The sequence below is a fragment of the Mustela nivalis genome (genome assembly GCF_964662115.1).
Source record: "Mustela nivalis genome assembly, chromosome: Y".
In the NCBI taxonomy this organism is placed as follows: domain Eukaryota; kingdom Metazoa; phylum Chordata; class Mammalia; order Carnivora; family Mustelidae; genus Mustela; species Mustela nivalis.
The window spans coordinates 30953131-30977581 of record NC_139041.1 but is presented as its reverse complement, the minus strand read 5'-3'; the positions used below and the strand labels follow the sequence as shown (position 1 = coordinate 30977581).

The 24451-nt window shown below is 48.2% G+C and overlaps 1 protein-coding gene across 5 annotated transcripts in view; it reads left to right on the top strand.

Annotated features, from left to right (window-relative positions):
* Positions 1-24451, top strand: part of LOC309856868 (F-box-like/WD repeat-containing protein TBL1X) — a 201641-nt gene that overhangs the window by 127090 nt on the left and 50100 nt on the right. For all 5 annotated transcript variants that reach the window (XM_082718647.1, XM_082718650.1, XM_082718648.1 and 2 more), the window contains one exon: positions 16876-16964. The gene's annotated coding sequence lies outside the window, so the exon portion shown is untranslated. The remainder of the gene's footprint in view (positions 1-16875; positions 16965-24451) is intronic.

Here is a 24451-nt window from a genome sequence, read left to right as displayed (position 1 = left end):
ACTCTGTCGTGTGTACGTGTGTGTGTGTGTGTGTGTGTGTGTGTGTGTTTATAATTTATACAAGCTTGGTGGCTCCGTTTGTCCATCCGTGGCGTGTGGGTTGTTTTCCTCTTTTCGCTGTTGGGAATATGTTGCCGCTCTATCAACACCAGGGGCCAAATATCTCCTCAGCTGCTCCTTTCAGTTCTTTCGGTTCTGTACCTAAAAGAGGTATCGCTGGGTCACGTACTGATTCTATAGTTAATGTTTGGGGAACCATCACACTGTTTTCCTGAGGGTTCATTTCCAAGTAATCTTGGGGAGACGCGATGGAAATGGCATCCGACCGTGACTCATGGGATCCAGCTCAGAGCTCGCGAACGCCCACAGGCCAGAATTAGCCCAGTGCCTCCTTTCCTACCGCCAACAAGCTCAGGGTGGTTTTTACATTTTTAAATATCAAAAGAATAATGTCTTGATACGTGAACGTTCTGTGAAATTCAGATTTTATTGTACATCATTAAAGTTTCGTTGGAACGCAGCGACCCCCGTTGGTTTGCGCATTGTGCGCGACGGAGGTCGAGGATTGTGACAGAGAAGCCCTGTGGGCTGCGAAGCGGAAACTCCTTACCCTCATATGCTTAAAGGACAAGTTTGCTAGCCTCTGGGCGAACAGGTTAGGGTCGTGCGAAGTCAGACAAGCATATTTACATCTATTGACCACCGCGCCTACAGAGCACGGGCTTTTCCAAGGGTAAGGATTAGGATAAGGGTAGGTGCATCACGCGTCCACCTCATTTGTCACCCGGTTCCAACCCTCACTTCCTTTCCCTTTTCCCGTGGAAGCCTCCAGTGCGCATTGCCAAGGCCCCACAGAGGTGTAGAGTTTAAAACCCCAGCCGAGTCGTTTTGTTTTATTTTTCTCCCTAAGGTTTTATTTTTAAGTAATTTCTACACCCAGTGTGGGGCTCAGACTCACACAGCGATCAGGAGTGCTGCGGGCTCTACTGAGCGAGCCGGCCGGGCGCCCACACTAACCCCAGCCGAGTTTCAAGACTTGCGCATTTCAGATACGTGTCCTTTTCCATTCCCAGTTCCAAAATTTGCTTCTCTGTCCCGTCTTTTAAGGAATTCTCTCTTCCCGGCGAATAAGAGAGAAATCTCTGACTAATGAGAGAACCAGATTTGAGGATGGTTTCTCAAAATTCACTCCCCCCCGCCCGCCCCCCACCCCCCGCTTTTTCGGATAAGGTCTGTGCCCTACTAAAAGGCAGTCTTCTATTTTTAATCTGTGATATTTCAATAAAACCATGTAAATGTCATACTTGGAACTGTAGGGTGTTTTCAACAATTTTTTTTTTTTTTTTTTTGCAAAGAGCTTTTCTCCGCAGCAAGAGCTGTGTACGGGTTGTGAGAAGTTCGATTCACACAACCGGAAATCTGAAATAGCATCCGTTTCCACCATTTAACGTCTTCCTTCATTTTAGTGAGATCTTCAGAATATCATTTTAGGGTAACACTTTGCTTAGAGTTTAATTTGTGGTGAGACACATCGCCACCAGAGCTTCCTAATGGACCCAGACAGCTGTACCACAGGCACGGATAGACTTAGATGGTGACCGTGTTTACCCCCATGTCCTGTGTCTGCTGCCCCCACCCTGGGGAAGAAGCCTTCCGTTTGTTTTCGTACCCGTGAAATCATAGTGTTTGTCTTTCTCTGACTTCCCTTAGCATGATGCCCTGTAGGTGCATCCCCAGAGGATTTTCTGTCCCTCACGAACATGATCTTAGGACCTCCCAGAAATTGGAACAGGCTCAAAGGAAAACCGGCTAAGCTTAATCGAGAAAGTACCCTGAAGTTTTACTTTCCCTGTATTTCCTTTTTAAAGGAAACGGAGCATTGGCATTTTCTTGTTTTGGCGATTGTTTTTGCACGAAGACGAGTGTTCCCCGCGCGGCTAGTGAGGTCACTCGGCGAAAGCGGGGAGGCAGGCAGGTGAAATCGTTCGGTGAGCCGAGCGGGACCGGAGTGCGAGTACCCGCGGCCGGTCCAATCTGCTGTTGGTCTGAGCCGGTTTGTTTTCTCATCCGACTGTGCTCACTTTCTTTCTCAAACACGCTTGCTCATTTAAAAATTCAGTTGTTTGAGAATCAAGTAGTATGTTTCCATATAAGGAAACCGCAGATAAACGGGATTATGTCCCAGTTGAGAGGATAACTAGATTCCCTCACACTGGTGTGACAGTTTTAGCCCCTTTAAAGAAACCTCCTGAAACGTGTTCCTTTGGAGTAATGAGTGGCGTACATGTTTTTAGGCTCATCTTAGCTTTTTAATTTATATTTCTTTAAAACATTTCTCATGGCGGTAAAATACAAACAAGGTTCATCTGGTTTTGTATTTTCAGGGTCACGGATTTCCCCCCACCTTTAAAAACACGAGAGAATGATTAGTAGAAGAGAAGGAGCGGGGCATTCTAGTGGCCAGGGCTTCGCGGCTGTGGCCATGCTACGGTCATAATCATAACTTCGTTGTTACCCACCTGCGTGCCTGGCTTTATGTATATTTGGATATGCGCATCTGTGCCGTGTAAGTGTCCAGCGCTGTTCTGTGTGGCACAGAGACGTTACACTGTTCGTCAGGAGACACAGAGGTCCCGTAGGGGATTCTGGGGTTTCGCCATGGCCAGCCTCACTCCGGGGCCGTGATGCTTCCACGGGAGTCTGCCAGATTGCCTTGTAAAGGAGACATGACCCTTTCTCGGCACGGAGTGTAGTTTCTGGGAAACCGACCACGCTGGAATCCAGGGAGGAGGAAGCCAGCTAAGACTGGGTAAAAGCACAGCGTGACGGAGAGGGCAGGCAGAATGGAGGCCAGAATTTGACCTTCATGGAGACCACTAGAACGACACAGCGGGGCTTCCTGTCTTCTATGGCTAAGCGTTGCTTAAAAACGCACCCTGAAGACAGACATTGTTCAGGAGGGCAATAGGGTTTAGGGCCAGCTGGCCTAGGATTGCCTCCAGGTTCACAGCTTCCTCACACACACTTGCAAAGTCTCTGGGCTGCTGCCGGGGTTGGGGTGGGCGGTGACAGTGTAGGGGACAGCGGTGCCCTGAACTTCCGTTCCTGCAGCCTCGAAGCTTCGCATAGATGCTGGCTGTTTCTCTTTGCACCACACATGGACATGTTGGCCGGCGTATTCCTGATGGGGCAAGACGAGATGCCTCTCTGCTTTATGATACATCAGCATCCCAGCCCAGACTCCAGAGCCAGTGGGACCGTCAGAAGCCCTTGGGAACCTGGGGATTCTGATGACCCATATGTGCTGAGCTGTTTGACTCACAGAAAGTTCAGAAGGCTTTAAATCATGTGTTCTTTTCTCTGTCACAAGAGTCCCTTGCCCTTGTATTTTTTGGTATTTATTTTTATGCTTTTAAGGTTTTATTCTTAAGTAATCTCTACACCCAGCGTGGGGCTCAAACCCAGGACCCCGAGATCAAGGGCTGTGTGCTCTACTGATTGAACCAGCCAGGCGTCCCTCAGTCACCTTTTTTAAATTGTAGGGAAATAAGAGTTGTCGTTGTCATCATCTTCTGGTTTTTTTGGTTGGTGCTGTGTCGTTGTTTTTAAGTAATCTCTGTGCTCAGCGTGGGCCGCAAACTCCTGACCCCAGGATCAAGAGTTGCATGCTCGACTAGCTGACCTGCCAGCCAGGCGCCCCGGAAACCCCGAGTTTTCTGGCAGGTGTCCTGCTAGGCCCTGCTCTGGGCACGAGGTGTGTTTCCTTTCAGCGTCCTGTGTCCTTCATTTACAGCGGACAGCTAGTGCCTGCCTGCCTCCCATGATTTACGGTAGAGTGCGTTTTAGCGAAATCGTCAAGTTCTTGGTCCTGCAAGCCAACTGCCTCAACTATTTGTTTCCGCAAAGGATTGCACACTGCACACTGCCCTTTGCAGCCATCGCACAGGGGAGGAAACCGGTATCCCCGCGATGCAGTCCCGTTACATCCAGGAAGAAGAAGATGTGACTGTTTGGTCCTCGGGACCAAGAGAGCCAAATTGTGTGGCCTTGCGAGTTCCAGTCTTCCCCGGGCCGACTGAGCGGCATCCACCCCGGCAGTGGGTTCAAGGGAGCAACGTCAGAGCGTGAGAAAGGAAAGTGGATCGACAGGTCGCCATTCTTACAAAGGTAGCCACAGTCATCTTATGAATGGGGAGATGCTCCTACTTGGTAGCTACAGACATGTGACATTAGGCCTGGCGTGAATGCATATTTTTGGGGTACATCGTGTGTATTGCACTTGATTTTACAATCCTTGCTTCTAATAATCCGTGCTGCTTGTGTCCTTGCAACTGTCCAGGACCAGTGATGGAATAGGGAGGCGTTGCGTCTTAAAGACAGATGGAACAGCAGAGCGAAAGCGTTCGCAGGAATGGCAGCGTGTAGAAGTGGCATGGTGCCCACTGTTAAAGATTGGAATTCCGTGGGTCAGAAAGCAGTCTTGTCTTCCGCAGTCCAACTTCCTCAACGGACCGCACATCCTGATACTTGCTTGGTGAGCTGATGACCTCATCCGCGAATGAATGAGCTCTGTAAATAAGATACTCGATGTTGGTCGAAGACGTGAGTCAGTCTAGATTTTGGCTAACAAGACAGAGTGAGCAAAATGCAGAGCCCAGGATAGCTCCCTCTCCTTCCAGCTGCCGGGGTCTAGACGCCTGACCGAATGTCAGAGCTTCCCTGGCTGGCAGGAGCCTGATGTGAATTGGTCAAGAAAAATAAAAGCTCAGAGAAAATCCAAAAATGAGTTGAACCCAGTTGCTCGATGGTAGAGGGTAAATGGCTGAATCCATTTCAGATCAGCTGAGAGCGTTAGTGGCCGAGTGAAGGACACTGAGCGCGTTGCCTCTCTGAAATCGAGTTCCCAGAGCGTTTGGGACACTTCCCTTCAGTAAGTTCCTTTAGCAGCTGCCAGTTCCTGTTTGATTCCATCGTGCAGAAGGAATTCTTCCCTCCCCCCTGTCCAGATGACTAGAAGGTGTGAACGGGTATGATGTGAAGCGATGCGAGCACAGACCAAAGCCACAACTTTGGGGTTCAAATCCTACCGCTTAGAAGCTGCGGAACTAGTCTAGACCATGCCCTGAAACTCTGAAGAACTCAGTCTTTTTACCTACAAAATGGGCATCACGAAGAGAGCCGCTGTGTTCCAGGATGGACATGAAGGGGCTTTAACAGAAGATACACTTCCTCCGCACGAGGGGGCAGGGTGGGGCGTGATCGTGTCCAGGTGAGGGCATAGCCTTGCTGCTCAGGGGCTTTCATGGTGGAGACAGCTGATGGGTGCCTCCCGTTACTGAATGCAGTATTTTTAGGTTCATGGTCCCCCCCCCCAATCTTTAAAAACACAAGAGAACGACTAGTAGGACAAAAGGGGGAATGAAGAGTCTATGCTTCCTAGACTGTATCTCTTTTAGAATCAGCAGCTTACTGTAGAGGCCTTCCACACCGAGAGCCAGCAACCCAGAGTGACTTGGAAGACTTGGGACATTTTACCTTCGTACCAGGATTGCCCGGCCTCAGCTCTGTGGACGTTGGCCACCAGATAATCCTTTCTTGGAGGGGAGATGTCTTCTGTGCTGTAGGACGTTGAGCAGTTCCCATGGCCTCTACCCATTAGATGCTCGTGGCATCTCCCCCCTGACCTTGTGACAAACAGAAAGTCTCTCCAGACATTGCCCTTGGGGCAGATGACCTTCAGGGGTCATAACTACCTGCACTTGGGAACCACTGAAAATCTCTCCCATGAACATGTGTTACTCACCTCATTTCAATGATATTTACTTTTTTTTTTTAAATATTTATTTATTTATTTATTTATTTTTAAAATATTTTCTGATTTCCCTTGGCTAATGGGGTTTTTTTTAAAGATTTTTTTTTTTAAAGATTTTATTTATTTATTTGAGAGAGAGACAGTGAGAGAGAACATGAGTGAGGAGAAGGTCAGAGGGAGAAGCAGACTTCCCATGGAGCTGGGAGCCCGATGTGGGACTCCATCCCGGGACTCCAGGATCATGACCCGAGCTGAATGCAGTCGTCCAACCAACTGAGCCACCCAGGCGCCCTTTTTTTAAAGATTTTGTTTATTTATTTAACAGAGAGAGATCACAAGTAGACAAGAGAGGCAGGCAGAGAGAGAGAGAGGGAAGCAGGCTCCCCACTGAGCAGAGAGCCCGACATAGGACTCGATCCCAGGACCCTGAGACCATGACCTGAGCCGAAGGCAGTGGCCCAACCCACTGAGCCACTTAGGCACCCTTTTTTAAATTTTTAAATATTTTATTTATTTGGCAGAGAGTGAGCGCGAGCGCAAGCACCCAGGCAGGGACAGTGGCGGGCAGAGAGAAAGGGAGAAGCTGTCTTCCTGTTGAGAAATGAGCCTGATGCAGGACTTGATCCCAGAACTCTGGGATCCTGACTTCAGCTGAAGGCGGGCATTTTACCGACTGGGCCACCCAGGTGCCCATTTAATGGCATTTAGAAACAGGAAATTTACGCAATGGAGTTAAAAACGTATCCATACAGAAGCCTGCACACAGATGTTGATAGCAGCTTTATTCATCATTGCCAAAACCTGGAAGCAACCAAGATGAGATGACATCCAGGAAGTGAACGGATAAGTAAACTGTGGTCCGCCGTCCAAACGACAGAATATTATTCAGCACTAAAGAGAAATGGGCTTGAATCAGGCCATGAAAAGTATGGAAGAACCTTAAATGCCCGGCACTAAGTGAAAAGAAGTTAGTCTGAATGACTCTGAATGACCCTATGACTCTAGCATTGGGCTGTTCTGGAAAAGGAAAAACCAGACACAGTGTGAAAAGATCAGTGGTTGCCAAGGGTTGGGGCAGGAAGAGCTGTTGAGACAACATAGGACTTTTTAGGGATTTTACCGTAGGGAAGGGTGCGTGTGCATTCGTTTCAGTCCATGGAGTGAGCAGCAGCCAGAGTGAACCCTTGAAGAAAACTGTGGGCTTTGGGTGACGGTGATGTGTCTGTGTAGGCTCGTGAACGTGAACTCATGGCCTCTCTGGTGGGGGATGTGGAGAGTGAGGGAGGCTGTTCAGGATCGTGTGGGAAATCTCTGGACCTTCTGCTCGCTTTTGCTGTGAACCTAACACTGTTCTAAAAACTGAAGTCTGTTTAAATATAAGTTTTTTAAAAGATTTTACTTATTCTTTTGAGAGATAGAGTGAGAGAGAGGGGGAGCCCGCATGCAGAAGCAGGGGGAGGAGCAGACTCCCCGCTGAGTGCGGAGCTCAATGCGGGGCTCCATTCCAGGACCCTGAGAACATGACCTGAGCCAAAGGCAGAGGCTTCACCGACTGAGCCACCCAGGCGCCCTTTAAATATAATAATTTTTAAAGGCAAAATAAACGAAGGATGTCGTTTCCAGACTGATTGAGTTGTTCTGTTTAATTTCACCCTTCTGTGACCCGTGAAAGAACTGAGAAGCTCTAATGAAACTTTCTGCACTTGGGTCCTGAAAGCGTGTTAACTTGATGTGACACTTGCACGACTGTCCGGACGACTCCTGGGGGCAGCTGCGTGAAGGTCCCCAGGACCAGAAGCCTGTCCTGCCATTTACCCTTCGCTGTGCTCTTTCTCCGTAACAAAGCGCACACCTGCTTTACTTCTGGAACAAAGCGCTGCTTTCTTTGCACGTTGACTATCGCAAATCACCCGGATGCAATTTTAGGTTGTCTGTTTAAATTTAGTAATGAGTTGTGGGTGCACAGCTTAATACATCCAACAGCGGTGGGCACACTACCGCCCCGAGGCCACCCCAGCCCACTGTCTGTTCTTGGAGCTCAGGTTTGAGGGACGTAGCCCCACACCCATCTGTTTGCGTATTGTCAGGTCCTGCATTTCAGCTTCCGGCCGGAGGTGACTAGTTGTAATAGGGTACGGCTGCAGAGTCCCAGACACTTACTCTTTGGCCCTGGAAAGAAAAAGCATGCTCAGCCCTGCTCATGGCCCTGGTATTTGCCCTCCATTGCCGTGTCCAGGTAGGTCTCCCAACCCGTAAGCTCAACTTCCGCAAAGGCAAGAGGAGTGAAGAGAGGAGCCTGATCGACACAAGTGGTAGAGAGCACCGAGAGCGTTTCATCTGAGTACTTCGGGGAGCTCCTGGGAGTTCCTCTACGTGTCAGAGCCCCATAATGGTCCCCAGTGTGTATTTATTAAAACGCCTGGCTCGTACGCTCTTTCCCCAGATACAAAACAGCACGTTCTGCGATTTTGAAAAACGTGTTAGTGGCGTTCGTGAGGGAGGTGCTGGACAGCTCAGGCCCGTGTCGCGTGCCGTACTGTGCCGGCTGCTCATGCGGCCGGGGCGCGGAGGCCGTTTCTCCGGAAGCGGGAGGTTCGCTGGGGTTCCACGCCAACACCTGCTGGACAGTGGCGAGCAGGGCTAGTTGGGCGTGAAGCAGCCGTGCCTTCTGGAAAGCCACTTCTGCCCCAAGCCTCCAAGTCTAACACCCTGGTCAAGGTGGTCTTTAGCTTGAACTTGTCTTCAAAAGCAGAGATGTGACCTCTCACTGTTACGTTCCTTAATCCATTACCGCGAGGCCTGTGTCCTGGGTGAACCACGGCCAGTGTCTGTGTGCTCCCAGTCAGACTTCTTCTTTTTTTTTTTTTTTTTAATTTTATTTACTTATTTGACAGAGGAAGAGAGGGAGCAGGCACATAAGCGGGGACAGAGAGAGGGGGGGAAGCAGGCTCCCCATGGAGCAAGGAGCCCAATGCAGGGCTCGATCCCAGGACCCTGGGATCACGACCTGAGCCGAAGGCAGAGGCTTAACCCGCTGAGCCCCCCCCCCCCCCCCCGCTCAGACTTCTTAAGGAGCCGGTGGTCGGGCTCTGTGCGGTCTGCAGCAGACCAGGGCCTCTGTGTCGGCCGAGCATCACCGGGGAGCCCCGCGCAGAAGGCAGATTGCTGTCGGTGTCCAGGAGTCAGTCTTTGTCTCCTTTTCCTCTGTGTTTTCTTCGCCTCCAATGCGCCTTCCCCAGACTAATGAGGCAGGTGAGAAATGGAAGAGATCATGGAGGAGAATGCTAAACGGAGCAGAGTACATACTGTCAGAGACCCTACGGGTCAGGGACATACAGCCAGTGGCGTGTGAGGGGTACGCACACGTACAGCCGCATTCAGAGACGGAGTACATGCTTGACTGCGGATTGATCTTGCCTTTTATACAGTCCCACGGTCCGCCTTTGAATCAGAGGGGTAGCCATTGACTACTGGTCATTTGTTTCTATTTGTACCTTTCTGTGTGTGTTCTCCTTTGTTCCTGCGCATGTTTGCGTGACTTACGCATCGTTCTTTCTGATTGTACTTTACTGTTAATTTATTACCTATACTTCTTTGTTTTAATTTCCAGTGTTTTTTTGTTTTTTTGTTTTTTTTTTGTAAGATTTTGTGTATTTACTGGAGAGAGCAGGCCACAAGCTGGGGGTGGAGAGGGGCAGAGAGAAAGGGAGAGAAGCAGACTGCCCGCTGAGCAGGGAGCCCAACCCAGGGCTCCATCCCAGGAGTCTGCGATCATGACCGGAGTTGAAATCAAGAGCTGGACGCTCCGCCGACTGAGCCACCCAGGAGCCCCAGGTTTTAGCGTTTCTCTCCTGTTTGCGGTCACGGTCTTTAACTTGTCAGAGTCTGTACTGGTCTCTCTTACCAGGTCCTGTGTAAGGACCTAACAAGGGTGTGCGTCTGTTCTTCCATTCCTACTTCTTTGCACTACTGTTGTCACACCGTTTACTTTCATATGTTTAAGAAACCACAGTACAGTTACTAATTCTGCATGAAGCAGTTAATTACATATAAAGGAAATTTTAAAGTGAGAAGAAAATGTTTTCATGTTTATCCCGTGTTTACCCTTAATGCCTCTCATCATTCCTTTGCAGAAATCCAGCGGTCCACCGGAGCTCATTATTCTTCCCCTTAAAGAACTTCATCCGTTTTTCTTGTAGGACAGGCATATTGGCATTGAATTCTCTCTGCATTTGTTTGTCTTAAAGAGTCTTTATTTTGTCTTCATTTCTGAAACCTATTCTGTCTGAGAGTAGAATTTTAAATTGACACATTCTTTGAGTTCTCTGAAGATTTCATTCCATTGTCTTCTGGCTTACATTGTTTTTGACAAGAAGTTTGTGAGTTTTGTTAACTTCCCCTCTGGGTGTAATTTGTGTTTTTTTTCTCTGGCTTCTTTTAACAGTTTCTTTTTACTGCCGATTTTCAGGAAATTGATTGTGGCTTGTTCGTGTTTTCTCTGGTGTTTATCCTGCTTGGGGTTTTTGTTCAGCTTTATGGATCTGCTTTTGGATCTGTTTTACCTTTTTTAATTTAGAAGTTCCCAACCTTACTTGATCTTGGAAGCTTTGCTTTAAGTAATACACGTTATCATATCTGAAGACCGGTGTTTTATGAACAGACACTAACATGAACCCTTGCCCATGTTTGGGCACCATGAAAATCCGTGTTTACTAGTTCCGCATGCTTTGTAACTCCGTACTGTGTACTTGGACCACAGAGAATGGGATGATACAGAAAGCTCTTGGACACATCCTTGGTCGTGTGCAGAATGTACAAACAGGGCTTGCAAAAGGGGTGTCAGCCGTAACTGTGTGTGATTGTCAGCCGTGCGGGCACACTTCGCGAGTAGCCATTTTTCAAGCTTTCTCCTGTTTGGACAGTAATGATCTATTGCCTAGTTCCTGTTCCCTAAAGGAGAATATGGCACACCCAGGATTACTGCCTGCGGCTACCAGTTGTAAAATGTTAGTTCCAAAAACATCAGTCTAAATGTTTTCCATAGGCATTGGACAACATCTATTGTCATTTGACCATGCAGACTTTTTTTTTTAAAGATTTTTAAAAATTCATTTGAGAGAGAGAGAGAAAGAACAGGAATCAGTGGGGAAGGGGCACAGGAGGAGTGAAACGCAGACTCCCCGCTGAGCATGGAGGCTGCCGCGGGACTTGATCCGAGGACCCTGGACCTGAGCCAGAGGCAGATGCTTACCCGACTGAGCCACCCAGGCACCCTGACTATGCAGACTGTGTTTAAAAGAAAAATGTTTTAAGATGTTCCTTGTTTTTAACTTATGTGCTTATGGCATATAAGCTTATTTTTGAAGAACATCAAAGGTTAGGGCCTTGGAATTTGTGTACCAAATTAGCATCGTTTACCACTAACAATACAAAAGCATTTTTCCTGGGTCATAGTAGAACTTCAAAGGGAAGGGGTCTCTTTGGTGTTAACATATAACTAGACAAAGGCGTACATCTACTACAGTGGCAAGAATTAATCCACCTAAATTAAGGGTCTTCCAAAAGTAAGTTTGTTTTATTTTTAAAGGTGAGATAAGATATGAGGAAGTAATTCAGGCATTGTGACTTTTCACTTCGTGGTCCCCATTTTCCTAGTTCAGTGAGTAAAGAGAGAAATGAGGATGATGGCCTGATTAATTCCCAATGGATAAAGGCTTATCTAGAACTGCCCTATTTCTTGATACTATTATAGTATTAAAAGTTACGTTTATTTTTATAAGTCATTACCATCTTGGCACTTGTGTTTATTTTAGTCAAGTACCGTCATCTTTAGATTTCAAGCTTCCAAAGTCTAAAGAAGTGTGTTTTCAGTTTTCTCTTGGAGAACACTGTCTTCCAATAGCAAAACCTCAATTAATTGGAATGTCTTGGGAGTGATGTGTTCAGTCCATCAGAAAATTGTCTTTTGAATTTCAACACAGTGTTGGAAAGCCATTCCGAGAGGACTTGGGCAGTGTCCGGCAAACCACGGCGTAGTGACCGTGAGGCGTCCTCACCCATGGGACGCCAGGGTCCTTGGAGGACCCGCTAGAAGTGCAGCTCGATGAAGAAGGTGTCTCGCAGAATTCCTGCTGCCCGTGGCTCCCAGCGGTGAGCAGGCCCTGACACCAGAATTGCGACGTACTGTGTGTGATCGCCTGGCGTGACATGGTTGTTGGTAGGGCCTGGGGTGCAGCAGTGAGAATGTGGCATGAGGTCCGGGGAGGCAGGCTTCTTTCGTTATTTCAGAAAGGATGGCATGTGTTTAAAGCATGTCGAACACTCTTGGGCAGACAATAGGTACAGTTTCGTGTTAACCACTATTGTTTTGCCTGTTCTTACTATTGTTGGCTTTTTATTTTATGATTTTATTTATTTATCTGACAGAGATCACAAGCAGGCAGAGAGGCAGGCAGAGAGAGAGGAGGAAGCAGACTCCTCGCTGAGCAGAGAGCCCGATGTGGGGCTTGATCCCAGGACCCTGGGATCATGACCTGAGCCAAAGGCAGAGGCTTAACCCACTGAGCCACCCAGGCGCCCCTATTGTTGCATTTTAATAGCTTCACAAACCCCAGTGTTTCCGGTCCTCTGGGACTGTGGAACCGTTCTTCAGGTAGTGCCGACTGAATGCATGCCAACCACCTAGACAGCCTCGTTCTGAGGAACTCGCTTTGGCAGACTCTTGCTTACTTATCTTAAACCTCGGGCCTCTTGGCTTCCCAGCTCATCTGGTTCTTGGTGTTCCTGGCAGCAGCTGTGCCCGTCATCATCTCCAGTCTGTGGATAGTGGAAGCGCTTGCTGGAGTGAGGGCTCTGCCCCCACGTATCTTTCCCAGCGGCCCTTCCCCGTGTATTGGATTCAGAGGGGAGGAATGCTGGCGCGACTCGGCAGGATGTTTCTGGCCGGGGCCTCTCTGCGAGGGCAGCCAGGAGCTCAGCCGGGGCTGCAGTCATCGGACGGTTCGACCGCGGCCGGCCGGCCTGCTGCTGGGCTGGCCTCCTCACGTGGCTGGGCAGTGGCGCCGGCTGGCCGTAGGAGGCCCCCGTCCTGCACCATGCTGGCTTCTCCATAGGCAGAGAAAAAAAGACTTGAGGGTGCATATTGGATTGTAGTCCTCCAAGAAATAGAATTAATATTTATATGCTATGCATTTATGACCGGGAAAAAGGTATGTTTGTCCCTTTGACCTAGAGATCCACATGGGTTATTTGTGTTGAAAAATTGGGCAGTGACGGAGGAAGCTTTATGGCAGTCGGCAGAAGCCCCCCCAGACGCTGTCGTCGGAATCTAAGACCTGCGTGACAGCGTTATTTCACCCTCTGATATTTCACAGCAAAAATCAGAAGTCATGAAGAGAAGACCTTAGTCTCAAACCCGTTCTAGTAAAGTGTCTCAGCTGTAGCAATATTGCCATTTTTGGGCGAATCAGTGACTGTCCTGTGAGGTGGAGGACGTCCCGTGGCCTCCCTGGTCTCTCTCCACCCGTGGCCGTTGGCCCCCTTCTCCAGGTGTGACAGCCGACAGCGTCTCCGGAGCGCGCCTGCTGTATCCTGGGGTGGAGGCATCGGGGGCCCTGGTGGGCACGGCTGTGTTCAGATGTGGGTGCGCCATGATAATCGCAGGCTTTTACGGAGTGTCGTGTGCATGGAGCGCTATCCGATTTCAGTATCGCATTTGAGAAGGTCCCTCGACAGCCATTGTCAAACTCAGGTGTCGCTGATGAATCTGAGTGGAAACGTGAGCAGCCGTGACCTCAGACTTGGTGCTAAACTGAGGAGGTGGGAAAGGGGGACAAGGGCAAAGCCGATCCAGTTTCTCTGGTTGCCTGATGCGCTTGAGGAGCGCCTGCGGGGAAGGTAGTTTGCTTTGCTGCAAGCAGAGAGCGCGTTCTTCATCTTGGTGCTTGCCGTGCACAGCGCTAGCCGGCCGCCTTTAGCCATCCGCTGTTAGCCGGCCGCCGTTTGGCGGCGGGAGCGTGGAGGCCCCGAGCTTCCCTGGGGCTTGCGCAGCCCTCTGTGGCCGTCCGGTTTGCATCGGTCAGTCCTGAAGAGCTGGAGGCTTCCACAAAGGAGGAGCAAGGCAAACTGATAAGGCAGTTCCCCTCCAAGGGTGTATGCCCCACGGGATGGAAAACCGGGGCTCAAGCACATGCCTGTGCCCAAAATTTCATGGCAGCAGTAACCACGATAGCCGGAAAGTGAACTCCTGCCGGAATGCCCGGCATCTGATGGGCGGGTGGCAGAGCCAAGTGTAGTCCACCCCCGCGGTAGAGTAGTGGTTGGCCGCGACAAGGAGCGGAGTGCCGACACACGCCTCCTCACGGCTGACCCTCGGGAGCCTTTTGCTCAGAGAAAGGAGCCAGACACAGAAGGTATTGTGTGTTTCCACTGATGTGACACGTTGAGAATAGGCCGGTCCAAAGAGACAGTCGACTGGGCTGGGAGAGGGAATGAGCAGGGACTGCCTAATTGGGTACATGGTTTCCTTTTGGAGTGATAGAAATGTTTTGGGGCCTGAGGAGGGGATGTTTGCACAACATTGCAGTGTTCTAAGGGCTCTGTGCCTCCCACGCGGAAGGACTGCCTGGGTAGGTCTGCACCGTGCCTTGCCTGGAGCCGAGGAGCAACCAGAAGATTGCGCAGTCCCTTACATGTGTGTGACCGCCTCTGAGAATGTAGGATATGTTGTGTTTGTTGAAGTAGTTGGCCCTTCACACCAACACTGTGCAGTACGTGAACCTTTTTGCCTGTACTGCGCCTTGGTGGTGGTTCTGTCTGGGCCCTGATTACAGGAGAATCAGTGACAATTTAGGTATTAGAAGAACATATTTATCATTTTTAATTTATTGTTTCTATCAGTAAACTAATTAATTTTGACATGTTGCATAAGCAGAAGAGCATTGCTAACCAGTCCTATTTTCCCGTTTTTGTGTGTTTATAACACGCAGATGATGTTAATTACACTTACGGAGTTTAACAACATATATAAAAGATAATCTTCCATTCCAAGACTCTCATTTGTGAGTTACCATCTGTTTTGGACCAAAGAATAAGAATTTGATTCTAAAGGTTTTGCTGAACAGCTTGTAATAAGAGCTGTTTATATATTAATTACTTATTGAATTATTATGGATTTTAGTGTTTTAATTTCCAAGCAATTTGGGGCTTATTGTGGTGACATCTGCTCATATTTTGATACTTTATGGTATTTAGTGATTTCATTATAAGGCTATCCGCCCCCCCCCCCCGTGGTAATTTACAACTCAATCCTGAAAACAGTAATTTGCTTTCTTCTTCAAGTCCTATAAGGAGTGTTGTCTTATTTTATCTCTACCACAGACATTTTTTCATTACGAAATGTATTTTTATTTTATGAGCAAATTCAGTATTCCTTTATGCCTGCTTCACTCTGGTGAGTAATATCTACCGAAAGACTTATAGAGAAGTTTTGGGGGGGGGGTTGTTTTAAAGATTTTATTTATTTATTTGAGGGAGAATGAGTGAGAGCATGAGAGAGAAGAGGGTCAGAGGGAGAAGCAGACTCCCCAAGGAGCTGGGAACCTGATGCACGACTCGATCCTGGAAGTCTGGGATCACGACCTGAGCGGAAGGCAGTCGCTCAACTGACTGGGCCACCCAAGTGCCCTGTAGGGAAGTTTTTTTTTTTTTTTAAAGATTTTACTTATTTATTTGACAGAGAGAAATCACAAGCAGATGGAGAGGCAGGCAGAGAGAGAGAGAGAGAGGGAAGCAGGCTCCCTGCTGAGCAGAGAGCCCGATGTGGGACTCGATCCCAGGACCCTGAGATCATGACCTGAGCCGAAGGCAGCGGCTTAACCCACTGAGCCACCCAGGTGCCCCCAATGTTAGATTTTTAAAAGTTGCCCTGTTTATTACTTTTATCTTACATATCCTTATGGTGTTTTTAGGAAAATGTACTATAATGAAACTTAAGGGCCTGTGAACCCATCTGTAAAATTTTTTTAGCTGCCTTTCTTTGCACAGCGTAGCTATAAAAATGACTCATTGGGAATAATTTACTTGAATTTCCTTAAAACATTTCATGATATTCTGTGTTTAATAATAAGAAACACCTTTATTCATAAGCTTCACTGATGAATTTGAATTCTATTAACCCTTGTTCCTTTTTATCACTTAGATTGAACCAGAATTTAAGAGAAGATGGCAAACAGTTAATTTCCTTAGAGTTTGAGCCTGTAGATAATTTAAATGTAGGAGGCTGGATTCATTCATAACCAAGGGAATTTTATGAGGAAGAAGGTAAACACTGTTAAGTCAATGCTGGTTTGATTGCTCAGTGTTCATATTGTCCGAAAAGTAGAAACATGTTTTTGATACAAAGGTTAACTTGGGAGCTTACAAACCTGGCTTGTTCAGAAGTGCAAATGGTGGAACGCTTGTGAAATTGCAATGTATGATAACAGTAATGGATAGGTTGAGCCAGAGTGAGTCAGTGCCTTTCTTTGGCTTTATTTTAGGGAATCCAAAAGGGGGAAAAAAGATTCTAATGTTGTGTCTGTGTGTTTGTAAGGGCGTAGCTATACACATGGACTTGGATGCAAGGCTCTTGTAAACGTTCGTCTAAGTGATGTCTGTAAAGCTTCCTTAAAACACGTTTTCTTCTCTCGAGGTGTGTATAGTCTAGTTTCTTGGTTGCGTAAGATACAGTCCCCAAGACAAGAGCATGTCAGGCAGGCATTGATTATCATTAAAGGACAGCAGCAGCAATATCTGAACTAAAATTAATTTTATTTGCTTTGAGACTCTTGGGATTTCTGCACGTGCGGTAATACGGACCGGCCGCTTCCGTTTCTCGTCTTTCGGTTTGCATATCCGTGTGCAAGTGTAAGACAGAGAATGTGACATAGAAGTTTGTGTTGAGATGGAAAAGGGAACCAGTGCCATGCTTGGAAAAAGGAAAAACCACAAATGGGAGAGGCCAGAGGTGAATCCTCCGCAAAGAATTTCAAGTTTTTTCTTCATTTCTCCTTGGTTCTCACCAGGCAGCTCCTGGCAGACACTTTGCAGTTTATACGAGCGGATGCTGGGGAGCTCACTGGTCCAGAGGTCTACACATGAAGTCACCATAAAGGTAAGCAACCCACTTGCTGTTACATACTTGTCCTTGAGCTGAAATCCTTTGGAGAAGTGGAAGTGCATTTTGCCCAAACTGAACATCTTCTGTTTAAAGGGACTTTTTTCAAGTTGCAGGTCTTGCTGAAGCTGCAGGTAGTAGATAGAACACCCGGAAATTATTGTGGGCTTATATGTAGTTAACTCGAAGTGATGAACTTGCCTTTTACTGCCTTCTTTGGATACTGAACCAGCTATTACAAACTTTTTTTGGGTCTTACCAGGAGAGGATGACACCTTCTAAAATCCAATCTAGGGTTTTTTAAGATTTTTTTTTTTTTAAAGTAATCTCTTTTCGCAACATGGGGCTCGAACTTAACAGCCCTGATAGCAAGAGTTGCATGCTCTGTTGGCCAAGCCGGCCAGGTGCCCCCGGACTTCATGAGTTTCTTAACACAGTTTGTGTGTATCTGCAAACTGATTTGTAGTTAACCTTGAAACTTACTAGAACAACATGTAGATCAGTACTTACAGATCTAGGAGATGATAAGGTTTCCAGAAGAACAAATCAGACAGGTTCCAAGAGTTGAAGCCCATATGCCAAGCTGAAAGTGACGGCCAATTCTGTAACAGTTCTGTCATTTGGTAGAAGGGATTATACGGTTTGATTTTATTGTTTACTTTTTGTATTTGCTGTACTGTTTACTGTTTGTATTTGCATCTTCTTTCTCAATTTGACTTCCTTCTTAAGTTTTTTTTTTTTAATTTTAATTCGGTTAATTAGCATATGAAGTATTACTGGTTTCAGAGGTGTAGGTTGGTGATTCATCAGTCTTACATAACACCCCTGCTTGTCACATCACATGCCCTCCTTAATGTCCAGTTACCCCGCCTCCACTCCAGCACCCTCAGTTTGTTTCCTATTTTTGTCTTTAATTAAAAAAAAAAAAAAAGCCCACAGAAACATTCATAATTTTAAAAACATAAAGCTGGAAATCTGGGGAAGAATTTTGCCTATTGCTTTAAAAAATTCCATCAGAACTAAAGTGATGGTCCTAAATCTAACTACAGCAAGAATCTTATTGAGGTATTTTTGTTTAGAACCAAGTATGTAAAGGGGAACCTGGATGGCTCACTCAGTCAAGCATTGGACTCTTGCTTTTGGCTGAGGTCATGATCTCAGGGTTGTGAGATTGAGCCCTGCACTGGGTGTAGAGCCTAACTGAAGATTCTCTGTCTGCCCCCCTCCCAAGACCCAAGTATGTAAAAATAACAAAGTAGATGTATAAGAATCTTGATATTTTACTTAATTTTTTGAAGAATAAGGGCATCTGGGTGGCTCAGTCAGTCGGGCGTCTGTACTGGGCTCAGGGCGTGATCTTGGGGTCCTGGGATTAAGCCTTGAGTTGGGCTCTGTACTTAGGGGGAAGTCTGCTGCTCCCCCTTCTTGTGCTCTTTCCCTGTGTCTCTCTCTCTGTCAAGTAAATAAGCGAAATCTTTAAAATAAATATTTGAAAAATGTAGTTTGCTAAAAAAGTAAAAAATAAAAAAAATTGTAAACTATTGTGTTGAATTTGTGACTACCTTTAATGATATATGTTCAGGATGCATCCCTCTGGCACCGTGAATCTTTCTCGTGGCCTAATAATATTTCATTGTGTGGTTCCACCACGTTTTGTCGGTCTCTGCATTAGCCGATGGGCATTTGAGTTGTAGTTCCTTGCAGTTACTAGGAATCATCATTATTTGTATTCCTGCTGTTCTGAACATCTGTGCAAGTTTTTGTGCAGGCACGGGTCTCCGTTTCTCTTGGGTGCATGTCACGGAGTAGAATTAATAGGTTGTATGGTGACCATGTTTAACATTTCGATGAACTGCCAGACTTCCATCAGTCGGTGGTTTTGGAACTGTTGTCGAACCGTCTTCCGAACGTCAGGGGAGATGGCAGAGGTCTGTGGTTACTGGTGTTTTGACTGGGAGCAAACTGCATGCTTAGGGAACGCACTTGGGGTTCCATTGAATGGAGTGTACGTTGAATTCCTCCTGTGTGTGAGGCACTGGTGTTGAGCGTGTGTGAGTCATCCCTAAAAGGATGACTTTGGATTTTTGGGTTTTTGGGAACCAGAGCAGACCATGGCAGTGGTGTTCCCGGCTCTCACTGCTAACGCGGCTGGTTTGTTCCTGAGGTGCATCTGGTTTGTGGGGCTTCCCCTGCGGGTCTGCAGGCGGCCACTTTCAAGCCCGGAATGGACAAAGCAGGCACTTGTCGTCCAGTGTAGACAACAGTGTGGACAGGAACCTTTTTGGTGGAGCTGAAAAGCCAGATCGAGGGTGGCCTTTTCTGCCAAGGGCCAGAGGGGAAGCCGTTGAGGCCTTGTGGGCCAGCCGGGCGCTGCTCACGGCCGCTGGGCTCCGCCGCTCTGGTGTAGGAACAGCCGTTGAGCGTCCGTGAATGCATAGCCTGGGTGAGTGTCAGTACCGCCTCGTGATGTACAGACGCTGGAATTTCAACGTCAGCTCAATTCCATGAGTCACAACACAGAGATCTTTTCATTTTTTTGTTCAACCGTTTAGAAATGTAACAACTAGTCCTAGCTCACGGGCCTGACAAGGGGGAGCAACAGGTGGGATTCAGCCCCAGGCCCCAGTCTGCTGACTCCTACCTCCAGGAGCACAGCCGGTTTGTTTCTGCCTCTTCTAACGTCTGCTTTGGGACTTGGAGGGCATCTGGAGGTACAGCTCTGTGAGGCCCATGCTGCGGTGAAGACGGAATCCGTCCCGCAGTCATAGCGAAGGTCCTGTGGATCTTCAGGGACCTGCGACGTCTAGGCATTTGGGGGCTGCTGGGCTCTGTCATGAGGTGTGTCCTGAACCCACGTATCGGCCCTGAGAGTTCTTAGAGCACGGCCTCACCCCTGCTCAGGGGACATTCGGCCCTGTCTGAAGATGGTTTGCAAGGGACGGTGCTGCTGACTGTGGCGGGCAGAGGCCAGGGATGCTGCTTAGCCCCCTACAGCGCATAAGACGCCCCACCACTGGGATTCAGATGTCCCCAGTGTCAGCAATACCAAGACTGGCAAAGCCTACTCCCTGCTGCTCTCAGGATTGTACTCGGTATATTTAATCTGACCAGTCTGGGGACACCTAGGTGGCTCATTTGGTGACGCGCCTGCCTTTGGTTTGGGTCATGATCCCAGGGTCCTGGGACCCAGGCCCACATCAGGCTCTCTGCTCAGTGGGGAGCCTGCTTCTCCCTCTTCCTCTGCTGGTGCTTGCTCTCTCGCTCTGTCAGATCAATGAAATCTTTTAAAAAACCCGACTTCCTACATTTGCTGACATAAACAGGACGATCATTGGACTCTCATCTAATACTTAAATTCATAATATTTAAGCTTTTTTTTTTTTTTTAAGATTTTATTTGAGAGAGAGTGAGCAAGAGAGCGAACACACATGAACAGGGCAGAGGGAGAAGCAGACTCCTGGCTGAGCAGGGAGCCTGATGCAGGACTCGATCCCAGGACCCTGAGATGGTGACCTGAGCCAAAGGCAGGTGTTTAACTGAAACTGCCACCTGGCGCCCGTTTAAGTGTTTTTTTAAAAACATATTTTCATTATTCTTATAAGTAAAAGCACCAAAAAATGTTCTGTGAAGACTCAAAGAATCCATGGCAGACTTTGTGAGGCATCACTTGCTTTTCTATCTTCTAGAGAAAGCCATAGGGTTTATTTTTTGAAACTCTAGAGGCCGCGATCTGTGAGCACATGACCTCACTCACGACTCCTGACGCAGGCGAGCGAACCGTCGAGGCCAGAGTCCTGCATATGTGGGTGAGAATCACAGTGTCTCAGAGGCTCCATAGCTGGGCTGCCTGTCTTCCTAAAATTCATGGGAGGGCCTCTTACACGTTGTAGAGAAGCCGCTTCCGATTTTTCAGTCTGAAGATAGTTCAGTCTGTATGCTGATTTACACCCTCTTCGGGAGTATTGGCTTAAAGCAACATCATGGGTAAAGCAGAACTCTTACGTGGAGGCTGTCTCTGGCGGCATCTCCACGGCAGCTTGCCGTGAAGTCCCGGGTGCCTGAGTTTGCGTCACAGTGTGTACAGAGGAGGGGACGAGGAAAGAACAGCCGAGCTGCCCGTCGTGTGTCCGTCGTCTGGCTCCTGGGACGCAGGCTGAGAGGTGGTTTGCTGTTACTAGGTTGAGCACTTCTAGGAAGGCTTCCTTCTGGGTCTTCCCCTGGACAGGCAGAGACATGTCAGTAAATAGGGTGGCGAGTTTGCAGAGTTGGAGAGTGCACTCTGCGGCCACTTGGGAGGCATGCAGATGGCTCTGGAAGTAACCCCAGGGACTGGACGCTTTTCCTGCCCCGTCAGCATCCGCTGTTGATGTGTGCACGGGCTTTGCACGAAGGCCCCAGCCAGCCACGGATTAACCCAGAAGGGCGGCCAAGCGCAGAAAGGACCTTTTCTGAATGCCTCCCCCTCGGGGGTGTTTTTTCTTCCATGAAGAGCGGCATTATTTTCCTAACACGGGAGCCCCTCCTCTGCCCTCCCAGCCCTGTAGCCTCATTTCCTACTTAGAAGCGCTGAGTTGTTGTCATGCAGATTATTTCTGGAGACACTGCCAGGTTTTAATTACATTTTAATGAATGTGAAAACAGTTCCCCCTCATAGGAGAAGATTTGGAAAACAGAAAATCACACACAGAGAAAATTCCACCCCCAGAAGGAGATGCTAGACTTTTTTGGAGGGTTATCTTCCATCTCTGTGTGTGTGCGCACACACGCGTGCATGTGAAACAAAATTTGGCATCATGCACGTTCCGTCTTGAAACCTCCTTTTCTCCTACATAACGTCGTATCGCGGACCTTTCCCCTGGTCATGAAATATTCTTTTAAGGACTTCACCTTACTCTCTTGGCTGATTTCCATATTGTAAGTGGCAGTACTGTTGCTAGGACTCCAGTAATAAAGTTAATAGTTAGACGCTTAGTAATAAAACGATAGTTTGATTATATTTATAATTTTGGGCTATCTAACTGCAAGTAAATAAAGAACTGTAAGCTTAGTGGGAAATGTTACCTTTGTGGGGCATCTTTTCTTACTATAAAATAAAAGATGTCTACTCACTGCTAAATAAAGAGAAATCCGAGAAAGTAAGCAAGCAGCATGTATATTTCCCCTGCTGTATTCCATGTGTGTATTTTCCTGTAACTGGGGTCAAACTGTAAATGCCGCAATTTGTGGAATCGTCTTGTCATAGAAGAGCAAAGTGTTTGAATAGCTACATGTTGTCTTAATGACAGTTATGTAGCAGAAAGAGATGATGCAAAGCAGTAAAGCAAACCTCCTTCTCCTCCAGCGTAAGCTGGTCTCCAAGCAGATTTTAGGAAAGGATGCTGTATAAATGTTGTTACCTGCATTAAAAATATCTTGAACTGACTGCTTATTGTGTAATGAAAATAACCCTAGCTCCCACCGAAAGAGAGAAACACATTGTGAGGGAAGCGCATAGGGGAGGGTGGGACCCGCGACACTCCGTCAGAATGTCCACGGAGAAACGCAGAAAGTGCCTTTTGTAGGATGAGGTCATTTCAAGCAGATTTTCCAGCTGCTCTGGCTCTCGGTTCTCAGGCTTGCGTGGAGACAAGTCCCAGAGAGCGGAGCCTTTTCCAGAAGATTACTTGAAGCCATGGAGTCTTCAGCATCCACGCCAGCAGGCCGGAGGGACAAGAGAGGAGACAAACTTTCTTCCGTGTCGGGAGGGAAGGGCGGTTTTAAAAGAGTTCAGGGGAGGATTTCACAATGGGGCCGACTGTCAGAAGAGAAGCCTTCCCCTCTGGGGATACCGGATTACACTCTTCCCTCCCTCAGTCCACGTGCACTTGGCGCACTGCTCTGAGAGCCCCCTCCTGCTGGCAAGGCGCTGGCCCTTCCTGCCGTCCAGTTCAGCGCCAACTCCCAAGTAGGTCTCCTGGGGTTATGATGTTGAAGATAATTCCATGGCCCCGCAGACCATGTTGTTTTGGGGTGATCGCCTCCCTTCCTAGATAATGCTAGCCTTGAAAACCGTTGATGTACGTGCTAACTAAAATGGAACTCCTCAGTGACATTCCTCTTGCACCTGAACTTTGCACTACTTTGAGAAGGATGATTAACAGCCGTCTCTGCCGCCTTGAGATGCAGTCACAAACAGCAACACTATAAGTAACTCCCCATCCATTTCTCCGTGGCTTCAGCCCCAGGTGACCGAGTGTGGCAGCACACTTGTATTCGCTGGGGCTGCTGCGCACACGTCCTCGCCCTCGGCCCTGGCGCGCTGCCCTCTGGTCTTCAGACAGTTCCAGGAGGGGACAGCCTGGCTTTCCCTCGCGGGCCGAGGCGCTTCTCCCCTTCCTGTGCACTGAAGACCTTGGATCAGCCGGATGGGAGGGGTCTCAGATCACCCCTGGGCCAGGCAAGGAAATGCACTCATTAAGATACCAAACCCGTTTGGTGTTTATTTTTGTTTTTGTCTTTTTGTTGTTTCCCTTCTGTTTGAGGCCAAGGAGGGTGTTCCCAATGCCACCAGAGCTCTCTTTTATCCTGGAACTGGAGAGGCAGGAAAGCACCTGTTGGAGTTCTCAGCGTTCTTCCTGTCCTGAGTCCAGGGGACTCAGAATGTTCTTCCGTGGCAGCCTTCCCCGTCCCGCCGCACACAGACACATACACAGACACAAGGCCTCTTGCACTGCTTTTCTCTCCTCCTGTTCCTGTCTTCCTGCCCAGATGCTGTCTTCATCAGCAGGGATTGACCCTCCTGCCTTCCAACGCTTTCCTCCTTGGAACTCGGCCATCCCCGTAAGACTTTGTGGGCACTAAACTGCTGGAGTGTTCCCTTATTTGTGTAGAGGAAGAGAGGTGTGTGTGTGTGTGTGTGTGTGTGTGAGTAGTGTGTGAACTTGAATGTGTTTAATTCCTAGAATTGACAAAACACTGTGCCTTGAATACGGGAGTTGGGCAGAACCTTCTGTCATCTCCTCAGACCTCATTCTCCTTCAGCACAGAGAAGGCCGAACCCGTGTGCCTGTTATTTGCGGTAGGTCTTCCGTACCTGCGCGCTAGGATCCGATGAGGCTTACGTGACGGAGGGAGCTGCTGCTTTTCAGCGGGAAAGCTTCTCCTCCTTGCACGGCTCTTTCTGGAGAGGAGTTGGTTGGAAATGACTCGCAGCGCTGACGACTTCATCGCATACCTGCCGGCGTGAGGGCTGGAATGGGCTCGACGACCTTCCAGCGCCGCTGAACAGCCATAGCTCGGCCTCCCCGGGCTCTGTGTGTCTTACCTGTGTTCTCATCTCAAATACCTGAGTCTTTGGTCGGGGGAAAGCAGGGCGAGGTGGTCAGGGGGCTCGCTCATTGGTGGGGTGGTGGTTTTGGCTGAGGTGTGGAGTTGTGAGAAGGGCCTTGAAGACGGGGACGAGCAAAGCAGGGGCCGCGGTGACCAGCCCGACGAGTGTGAGGGCC